General features: G+C 40.0%; 1 long non-coding RNA gene across 1 annotated transcript; it reads left to right on the top strand.

Annotated features, from left to right (window-relative positions):
- Positions 1-2,385: 2,385 nt before the first annotated feature.
- LOC134446415 (uncharacterized) lies at positions 2,386-6,029 on the top strand. Its single transcript, XR_010034416.1, has 3 exons — positions 2,386-2,818; positions 4,620-5,734; positions 5,829-6,029. It is a non-coding gene; the product is annotated as an uncharacterized LOC134446415 (long non-coding RNA).
- Positions 6,030-11,751: the final 5,722 nt, after the last annotated feature.

Below are 11,751 nucleotides of genomic sequence, written 5' to 3' on the forward strand. Positions count from 1 at the left end.
TGCTCACCACCACCTCCCCGTCTCTTCCATTAGAGCTCCCATGAGGGCTACAGTACCTCTGAGGGGGCTTCAAGTCCACATCAATTCGCTCAGCCTTCATTCGCTCAGCCTCTCTCACCCATCATCAGTATCGGATTAAAGCACAGGCTAGATATGGCTGCAGCCTAGGGGCCCCCACCTGTCAGGGGGCCCGGAATTGGCTAAAAGTACAAAATTGCGGAATTGTGACAAGATGCAATATTGAAATATTGATGTGTTGTATTGAGTATCGTTGGTAAACAAGTTATCTTTATGACACTATGTCATTTTGTTGCAAAATTTGCCTTCCGGGGGCCCCCTGAGAAACCTGTAGCCTAGGGGCCCCGGGTCATCTTAATCCGGCCCTGCACCTCATGGTGTTATAAAAAAAGCTTCTCAGAGCCACTCGGCGTCCTTTCACTTCCTGCATCATTTTTTCTCCTCTTTCTCCACCTCTACTGTGAACCACATAACCTCAGGTGAATTCATGCCCTGACTTTTCAAATCTGGACGCTGAGTCATCCATCTGCACGGTAGTTGTTTCATGGACTCGTCATTTATGAGTGTCTAGATGTAATATCAGGTACTTCCTGTACACTAACCAACACCCAATCACTAACTTACATGAAGAGATGGAAGAGAGGAAGATACACACCCACACGCATGCACGCACACACGCACGCACGCATGCACACACACACACAGACACACATGCACGCACAATCACATGCACACGCACACGCACACAACGCCGTCCACAGAAGACCAATACCTAAAGAAAACCTTGTGATGCAACATATACAGCTGCATAATATGACATGATATACCTGTTTTTGAGACTGATGGCATTTTTTGATTATTTTGATCTCTTTGATTTGTATCACTTTTTAATGTATTGTGTCTGGCAAGGCACTCGCTCAGGCTTTGATGAATGGTACAGTAGGCTATATTAGGAAAAATAATACAGTAGGCCTACATGGGTGAAAGAAGTCCAACATGACACTGTCCTTCAGTGCTAACAGGTGCTTTTGCTTACTGTAACTGTGAAAAACGTGAAATTTCAAAACATTTTTTGAAAAGTAAATGCATGAAAGCCAAGCCAAAAAAATAGTTTTAAAAAAACTCTTTTTTTGCATTTACAGTAAGCAAAATTATCCGTTGCACTGAAGGACATGTTGGACGTCTTTGACCCACCCACCATTTAATACAACGTTTCGGTCATCCGACCTTCTTCAGGTGAAGTTCAAGAAGGTCGGATGACCGAAACATTGTATTGAAGTTTGTTGCCGGAATGAACAGTGTGCGGGATTTCTTTGTACTTGACTGACAACCCCGCTGGGGGTTACGCACCTGATACGCGTCTTTGTTGTCATGTTTGCTAATGAAAAAGGGGTTTAACATTCTTCTATGCACCCGAGCTCACTTGAAATAGACCCAGAAGACATGGGAAACTGTCCTCTGCTTACAGAAGTCAGCAGAAGAAAATGGACTATCCAACTTGTGTTAGTGCTAGCTTCAAAAATCAGCCTCCATGATGGCATGGGGGTACAGTAGTGCATTGGTTAAGTTGTTCTCACTCATCTGTAGACTTAAATACAGTGCTGAGTGATATAAATGGGTTTTAAACGGCATGAAAAGCCACTCATGCATTATATTTTGAAGGGAGATCTTCAATTACTGCCACATAGTAAGGACAAATTGCATTCTCTACTATGTTTTAACAGTTTGACTCCAGGACCAGCAGGTGATAAAATTCCGGGCTTTTGGTGAAGACCTGTCACACTGTGATAAAAAGGATTTTGAGGGGCAGTACATTTCACTGACAAAAAATTTATATTTTTTACACCAACAACTTAGGTTGCTGAGGTTACTCTGATGCAAGGGGTATAATATATTCACTCTACCTATAAATAAGGAGTAGGACTTAGTACTGGTGAGAAATGACTAAACTATACCTAATTTGCATTCATACGCTATAACTAATACTAATGGCTAGTGTCGAAACTACCTATAAATGACTAAACTCTACCCAATTTACATTCCAACACTGTAACTAATACTATTGGCTAGTATGATCCAAACCGTCTCTGTCAAAACTACCTATTGAAATTGGTTAAGGCCCGCAATGCGCATTGCTTTCTGGGACTTCATTGAAAAAAGAATCAACCGGCGACTGCGGCGAGCCTCGCAGCGGATGAAGTTAACTTCCAATGGACGGGACAAATTCAGAAGGTAAGCTGGCCAGTCGTGCATTAAACATGGGATACAAAACATGAACAATGATCAAAGGGAAACTAAATCACGCTAGAGTCGTAGTTGGTTCGTAATAACTGTCTGACTGAGGCAGCTGCACTGATAAAAAGGATTTTGAGGGGCAGTACATTTCACTGACAAAAAATGGATATTTTTTACCCCAACAAATTAGGTTGCTGAGGTTACTCTGATGCAAGGGGTATAATATACTCACTCTACCTATAAATAAGGAGTAGGACTTAGTACTGGTGAGAAATGACTAAACTATACCTAATTTGCATTCATACGCTATAACTAATACTAATGGCTAGTGTCGAAACTACCTATAAATGACTAAACTTTACCCAATTTACATTCCAACACTGTAACTAATACTATTGGCTAGTATGATCCAAACCGTCTCTGTCAAAACTACCTATTGAAATTGGTTAAGGCCCGCAATGCGCATTGCTTTCTGGGACTTCATTGGAAGAAGAATCAACCGACGACTGTGGCGAGCCTCGCAGCGGATGAAGTTAACTTCCAATGGACGGGACAAATTCAGAAGGTAAGCTGGCCAGTCGTGCATTAAACATGGGATACAAAACATGAACAATGATCAAAAGGAAACTAAATCACGCTAGAGTTGTAGTTGGCTCGTAATAACTGTCTGACTGTGACTCAGGCAGCTGCTATCAGCAACGCACTGGGCAGACAGACAGGTCAATGGACCTGTAAGCTGCCGTTAAAACTTCGTTTGAAAAAGGCAACAAGTATGCCCTGTGTTAAAGATGAACGGATAGCACTACCAATTTCAAAATGTTGTAGAATGAAACCCGCTGCAGCCAAGTTTTTCCCATTCTCAAATGTTGCCTTGTTGGCTAGTTTTGGCGCGCAGACTGGGACTGGCTGCTGGTGGGGACCTGACCTCGTGTGTCGTTCTACAAATATTTGTTGCCGAATGTTCCATCCACTGTTTGCGCTGCCACTGCCACTTGATGCTCTGCATCACGCGAAAGCACGGAGGAGAAAATTCTAAAAGACAGCCTCCTTTTTTGCTTTCACACAAGGCTGTAGTGTGATAATCTTACAAGTTACATGCACCTAAAGGACTGTGCTCGTAGACAGACTACGAACGGCACATTACTTCACTATTTCATTCTCCACAAAAAATCCATTCAACATGGAACGGCTACGTTTGTAGCTGGTCACTGAATCCTTCGTAAGTCTCTCAGCAGTTCCCGTCGCGAATCGTCCTATTTGAATGTTGTTTTAACAATGTGTAAATTCCTATGGTCACCAAGTTTTCAAATCAATGAAATGCGGGAGTCGACGAAACACAACTGTCAGCCTAAGCAGCGTGTGTAAACAGTCATCATTCTGGGATGCCTCCGTGTCGAGTCAACTACAGACTTTTTTGTATTATTAATCATAATTGTAGACATTCTTAGTTTGAATGACAGTTTGAAGATGGGGAGCGAGACAGACGGTGTGCATGCCGGGTGCCTGCCTGTGTTACTGGGAGGGAGAGGGCGAGAGGAATCGATCATCAAATAACTTTTTAAACAACGCTACCCTAGACATGCTAAATCCTGCTGAGAATAAACGCTAACAAAGGATCAATCCGTTAACATTGCGAGGAGACATTGATTAGTTTGTTGTAAATGTATCAAGTAGTCCAATGTAGACCAACACGCCCTTTTACTCTGAGTAGTGGTGAGAGGAGGTTTTTGGCGAGGGACCTCCCAATGTGATCATCCACGGCCATAACATCACCTAACATGAAGTCAGTTATTTTTTGTTGGACGTTGCAAACTCAATCTCAGGGTTAGTTTTGACAACGATAGTTTGATAGTTGCTTTCATAGTCGAAGGACTCGCTATGAACAGACACGCGCAGGTTCCATAAGCACAGCCCTTCTCTCTCTCTCTCTCTCTCTCTCTCTCTCTCTCTCTCTCTCTCGCTGGTCTCCGCAGTTCGCACACACTTCAGTTGTACCGAAATGATGACGTTTGACATTAGGAAGGGCAGTCCAACGAAAAGAGACCGGTAGCCTATATTTTCACAACTAGTATAAAAAGTGAAACAAATGCTTCTAAACGGATAGCAATTGCAAGGAGTAGAAATGTTTACATAATAATCGAGTGTAAAAGTACAACTTCTTAAACTTTATCCATGTCAAATTATTCACAATGTTTTGTGCACAATGAAGGTGTTCCACTTCTGCCTACTGCAGGAATTGAGAAAAGGCGGTAACTGCTTACCTCTCATGTAAGCTACAGCCTATGTGGTGTGTGGCAAGTCATATTAATGACCAAGAATGACTTACTTGTAACTTAATTGTTATGTGCTTTTAATATGTGTTTCAGGCAGTGGTGTTGCATCTTTTATATGCATGGTTGTCCTGAAGTCATTCTGGAACAGGGTAAGTCGCCGACTGAAGAAAAATAAACAGACTTAAAGGCCATAACACTGTCATGTTATTTGTTTATGAATAGCCATTTTCACTCACTCAGGCTTGCTGTCCTTGTTGCACTGTGCACTGTGTAGGATGGTGGCAGAGTAGATTTTGCAACTAAATAATAAACTCATATTTACAGTTAGTACTATTATAACTAATATTGCAATTTGCGCAGTCATAGAGAATATTTTGAATTTGATGGTGGTGGTAAGAATCAGTGAAAAAGATTTATGACTGGGCCGCATGAATTATGGAACGAGACTGCCAAATACATTTCACAGTGCACCTTTGAGGTCAATAGATCCCTTTACTGTTTGCATACAGATGTGACATAATCAAGCTGCGCTCTCATTGTTGGAGCACAATGGACCATGTATGCACATTTGTAAAGAAACTAGCCAGGTGTTATTTCTGAAATAAGCAAATGGATGGTCACGATAACTTCAGATATGAAGTGGAACCGCTCATTCCTTATGGTGGCCTCAGTCCGGTCGTTCTTAAATTTCTTGAAACAAACTCCTATGTTCTGAAACAGCCTATTCCCGTAGAATAGCGTAACAAGTGTTCTTTTTAGGGTCTCTATTTAAAAAAAGGATGGCAGGTCTTCTCTCTTTAGGGTCTGCACTGTCTCTGTGTGTGTTTGAGTCAACAATGCGTGAGCAGTCTGATGACTTAACTTCTATGTGAAGCTGTCAAGAGCTGTGTAGAGGGCAAATACACTGTGGATTGGTCACAACTGTTACTAATAACTCAACCCCTTTACTTTTTCAGCTCTAGACAGATGACCAAAACAGACCATAGAATGTACCTTTAAAGAAAAAAGTTTAACCAATGAGTATTCTTAATAGTGTATCTTGTCCCAGGGTTGTGTTCAGGTGCGTGACAACTGACAACATTGAGAAGACCCAGGAGCGGGAGAAGGGCAGCCTGATGAAAGAAGGCGACAGTGTTCTGTGGTCACACCTGAGATGATGGTCCTGAAGAGGAACGAGAGGAGATACTGGGCATATAAATACAGGCACTGTACGTTGTTTTTTCTGTCCATTATCTTTTTACTCTTTTTGGCATACTGTATTTCACTCGCATATGTAGTAATCAGTACGTGTTATTGTTAAAGGGGCATCACAGTGGAGGACAATCATGAAAAGGTTGAAGACTTCACTGTGCCCATCCCTGAAGTCCCTCCACTCGGTGCAGCTGCTCTTTCCACCATACTGCCATGCTCTGGGTTGTCCCTGCCACCATCCACCTTTTGGGTCATCCGTGCCGCCAGCCATCACCGTGCCTGCAGCGCCTGGGTCATCCGTGCCACTCCCCACCATGCTCCTGGGTCAACCCTGCCACCATCCACCGTGCCTTCAACGTCCACAGCACCTCCGGTCTTTGTGAGCCAGTTTGCAGCTCTACTGACCTCTCCAGTATACAGTATGCTGTAATTGCTAATGGTTTCTCTGAGTGGCCTGACCGGTTAATTGTCCCGTATCCCAACTATTTACCACTAAACAAGTGATTTTGTAATAAGTAGGAGATCTTTGCAATGTTATCAGTATGGTTGGACTCTGATGTTTCACTGATGTGTCTTCCTCAAAGAGTAAACCGAATTCGGAGTATTCTTGGATTTAGTCTTTGAAAAGTAGAGCAGCCCGTTTGTTTGAAACTGTTGTCCTGGACACCAAATAGACTGGAACTGATATCCTTTTTTAAAAGAAACTGGTATCCTTTTTATGTGTGCAGTTTAATGGTAGAGCAGTATACACTGATGTGCCTTTATCAGTAACAAAGTGAAAACGGAACAAAATTTGACTATTTCTGTCAAAAACTGCTACAAATTCTACATATTGTTTATATAAACCTAGTTCTGGAGGAAGTCTGAGAGTTATTGACAGTTGCCATGTCAAGCTTCCGCCTTCGCGTAAATTTAAATCCCTCCTTCCCTCCTTCCCCTGTCATGCGCAAAGGCTATCCTAATTGTCCCAGCACCTCCCCCTACTCCCTCATCTCACTGGATCACCCAGCTACATGTCCCCTACACTTATGGAGTGGAAGTGGATCTCGTGCCGCATGATCTCCGCAGGGTCCCAGGACAGAGGCCAGCTAACATCGAATTATGCCTATTGACTATGGTTACCATACTCCAGGGCAAACTCGTGAATTAAATGGTCCTGTTGTTAATGTTTGTTTACTTTTTGTGAGATAAACTGAAACATTGAGTATCTGCTCATTTTTCACATTTTCCTGTTGGCGATATCCCTTTAAATAAAACATCTTGGTTGATATGCACAGGTTTGTTGTAATTGTAATTTCCCTGGTGGACGTTTGCACAACACAGTAGAGGCAGAAAACACTGATTGTTAAAAAGTAACTTTTTAGTTTTTCTCAAAGTTTATTTTAATTTTAAATGATATACTTTTTATTTTTACCTAAGTAGATTCTTTCAATTGTACATTTACTTGTGATTGAGTACAATTTCAACAGAGTAATTATTCTGATTACTTTATTGTTGTGTTTTTCTTATTCCTATTAACCAGAGGTGAAAAGAGTACTAAAATATTTTACTCAGAGTAAAATATGTTAGTACTCTTTTCACCTCTGGTTAATAGGAATAAGAATAACACAGCAATAAAGTAATCAGAATAATTAGCAGTTGATAAATAAGCAGTAATACTAAAAGGCTCCATGAAATGAGTAAACGTTAACCCTTTTTTATCAGTAATAGGTGTTAATAAAAAGCTACATGAAATGAGTAAATTTTAACCAATTTTTAACAGTAACAAGTGGTAATAAAAAGCTACCTGAAATGAGTAAACGTTAACCTATTTTTATCAGTAATAGGTGTTAATAAAAAGCTACATGAAATGAGTAAATTTTAACCAATTTTTAACAGTAACAAGTGGTGATAAAAAGCTACCTGAAATGAGTAAATGTTACCCCATTTTTACCAGTATTTTTTACTTTGATGTGGTCAGTATAACAGAACTTCTGGAATTGGTTAATCTTAACTGAATATGTAGGGGTACGTAATACTCTATTTAGGACTGTGGAAATCCTTACACCAATTAAATTGAGTAAATCCTATAGATCTCTTTTTACAGCAACGCACCGGGCAGACAGACAGGTCAATGGACCATGTAAGCTGCCGTTCAAACTTCGTTTGGAAAAGGCAACAAGTATGCGCTGTGTTCAAGATGAACGGGTAGCACTACCAATTTCAAAATGTTGTAGAATGAAACCCACTGCAGCCGAGTTTTTTTCCATTCTCAAATGTTGCCTTGTTGGCTAGTTTTGGCGCGCAGACTGGGACTGGCTGCTGGTGGTGACCTGACCTCGTGTGTCGTTCTACAAATATTTGTTGCCGAATGTTCCATCCACTGTTTGCGCTGCCACTGCCACTTGATGCTCTGCATCACGCGAAAGCACGGAGGAGAAAATTCTACAAGATAGCCTCCTTTTTTGCTTTCACACAAGGCTGTAGTGTGATAATCTTACAAGTTACATGCACCTAAAGGACTGTGCTCGTAGACAGACTACGAACGGCACATTACTTCACTATTTCATTCTCCACAATAAATCCATTCAACATGGAACGGCTACGTTTGTAGCTGGTCACTGAATCCTTCATCGTAAGTCTTTCAGCAGTTCCCGCCGCGAATCGTCCTCTTTGAATGTTGTTTTAAAAATGTGTAAATTCCTATGGTCACCAAGTTTTCAAATCAATGAAATGCGCGACGAAATGCTTCATATCAACTGTCAAAGCAGTGTGCGTAAACAGTCATCATTCTGGGATGCCTCCGTGCCGAGTCAACTAAAGACTTTTTTGTATTATTAATCATAATCGTAGACATTCTTAGTTTGAATGACAGTTTGAAGATGGGGAGCGAGACAGACGGTGTGTGCATGCCGGGTGCCTGCCTGTGTTACTGGGAGGGAGAGGGGGAGCGAGAGGAATCGATCATCAAATAACTTTTTAAACAACGCTACCCTAGACATGCTAAATCCTGCTGAGCATAAACGCTAACAAAGGATCAGTCCGTTAACATTGCGAGGAGACATTGATTGGTTTGTGGTAAATGTATCATAGTAAGTAGTCCTATGTAGACCAACACGCCCTTATGTTAGGCTACTCTGAGTGGTGAGAGGAGGTTTTTGGCGAGGGACCTCCCAATGTGATCATCCACGGTCATAACATCACCTAACATGAAGTCAGTTATTTTTTGTTGGACGTTGCAAACTCAATCTCAGGGTTAGTTTTGACAACGATAGTTTGATAGTTGCTTTCATAGTCGAAGGACTCGCTATGAACAGACACGCGCAGGTTCCATAAGCACAGCCCTTCTCTCTCTCTCTCTCTCTCTCTCTCTCTCTCTCTCTCTCTCTCTCTCTCTCTCTCTCTCTCTCTCGCTGGTCTCCGCAGTTACCACACACTTCAGTTGTACCGAAGTGATGACGTTTGACATTAGGAAGGGCAGTCCAACGAAAAGAGACCGGTAGCCTATATTTTCATAACTAGTACCTATAAAAAGTGAAACAAATGCTTCAAAACGGATAGCAATTGCAAGGAGTAGAAATGTTTACATAAGAATCGAGTGTAAAAGTACAACTTCTTAAACTTTATTCACAATGTTGTGCGCATAATGAAGGTGTTCTGCTTCTGCCTACTGCAGGAGTTGAGAAAAGGCGGTAGCTGCTTACCTCTCATGTAAGCTACAGCCTATGTGGTGTGTGGCAAGTCATATTAATGACCAAGAATGACTTACTTGTAACTTAATTGTTATGTGCTTTTAATATGTGTTTCAGGCAGTGGTGTTGCATCTTTTTTATGCATGGTTGTCCTGAAGTCATTCTGGAATAGGGTAAGTCACCGACTGAAGAAAAATAAACAGACTTAAAGGCCATAACACTGTCATGTTATTTGTTTATGAATAGCCATTTTCACTCACTCAGGCTTGCTGTCCTTGTTGCACTGTGCACTGTGTAGGATGGTGGCAGAGTAGATTTTGCAACTAAATAATAAACTCATATTTACAGTTAGTACTATTTAGAGCTGGGCGGTTTACGGTTAAAAAAACGTGATCTCGGTTTCACCTACACAAGGTTCTCTTTTTGATGAGAGACGGTTTTGTTGTTGTTGTTCATACTAGGCTATGTGCGTGAACTTCATACTTCGTGTCACACTTCATTTCAACTCCAAGTCCACTGTTGCTTTTCTACTAGGAAATGTCAACACAATTTAAGATGTTGATTGAAGCAATACAAATAATCGCGCTAAACAAAGTTAAATAAAAGACTATTCTAATAGGCTACAACAGTTCTCAGATCCTTAACTGTATTTCATTACCATCCCAACTGCTGTTAAGGCTGCGTATGAGTTTTGCCATTGAGGCTAATTTAGCTTAGCTTGCAAAATGCAATGGGCAGACAAGATACATTGCTACATTGCTGTTTGAAATGATTTGGGAGCAAAATAGGAGCGAAATACATCGCCATATGACACAAACTACCTGACAAAATACATTCTACGTTATATTTGGCCTTTAATTCAAAGAAAATATTCACACAATGTCAAGTAAATCCGTTTGTTTTCGTGTCTCTGCCCACATGAAAAAAAACTATAGTTTACTATAGTAAATAAACTATAGTATACCCTATATTTACTATAGTAAATTCTATAGTGTTTTTGAACCTTACTATAGTTTTTTTACTACAGTAAACTGTAGTTTACTACAGAAAACTGCAGTTTTGTTACTACAGTATACTACATGCATATTACCACAGTATGCCTACCACAAAAACTGCAATATACTACAGTAAATACCAAAATGTTTACTATACTTTTTAGTATAGAAGTTTACTATAGAATACTATAACTTTAATACTATAATTGTAATACTATAATACAATAACACATTACATTATGCCATTTTAACCATAACACTACCAATTATTAACTGCATACAAAATAAGACCACTTACCCTTAGCACAATGTTTTTACAGACTGCTAAAATACGAAAAATGAGAACCAAAGAAATCAACATTCTTTAAACTGGTGATCATTTATTGAATAATAATAGCATTACATTTCAGTGTTATTTTTAGTTTCAGTGAACAATTCTCCTGTTGCAGCCTGCGGTTCTCCTCTCTCAGCTGCTTCCAATGCTTCTGGATGGCACTGGAAAAAAAAGTAGTGACAATTACACATGGGCAAATGAAAAAAACAGTTTGAGTACGCACAAAGTTAACAACTGATTGAATACAAACCATGATTCTTGTTGTTAACCCGTTAGCATAACGCTAACCGTTAACATAACGCTAACCGTTAGCATAATGCTAACGGCAGTAAACCAGACTGCCCATGGTGTTAACTTTATGATGTAACTTGAATAGGACATGTTATACACTTAAAAACGAAGTTACATTTATAATAGAGTCAATTTCTAACAAGAAACTAGCTCTCAACGAACTGAACATAGTTGTGAAGTGGCAGTGGGACCTACCATAACTGTGTGCAGTATGCGAAGTCATTTCAAATCACTATAGCAACCATAAACAATACAACGGTTGCTATCCCCTGTACCAGAGCCGTGTACGTAATGAAATTATGAAAAAAAAGACATGGGACTAAAACAATGAACTTTTAAGTTAACTTACCTTACGGGCTTTAATTTCACCGACTTCTTGAACATTTTCTGCAGCGTGGCCCATATTGTCAGTTGAAATTTGAAACAATCTTTCACGGACATCAGATTATTATTATTATTATTATTATTATTATTATTATTATTATTATTATACAGTGAGACGAAATTTAGCTAAATACCACACTGTATTGTAGTAAATTATAGTATGCTGTAGTACACTAAAATGTGTAGTGGCTCACTATAGTATTGACCATAATATACTACAAACTACTACAGTAAATCCCACACTGCAGTGTAGTACACTATAGTAAACTATAGTAAACTGTAGTATAGTAAAATATGTAGTGACTTACTATAATATTTACTATAGTATACTACAATGTCTAGACAACTACTATCCATGA

The sequence above is a fragment of the Engraulis encrasicolus genome, chromosome 1, assembly GCF_034702125.1.
Source record: "Engraulis encrasicolus isolate BLACKSEA-1 chromosome 1, IST_EnEncr_1.0, whole genome shotgun sequence".
Lineage (NCBI taxonomy): Eukaryota > Metazoa > Chordata > Actinopteri > Clupeiformes > Engraulidae > Engraulis > Engraulis encrasicolus.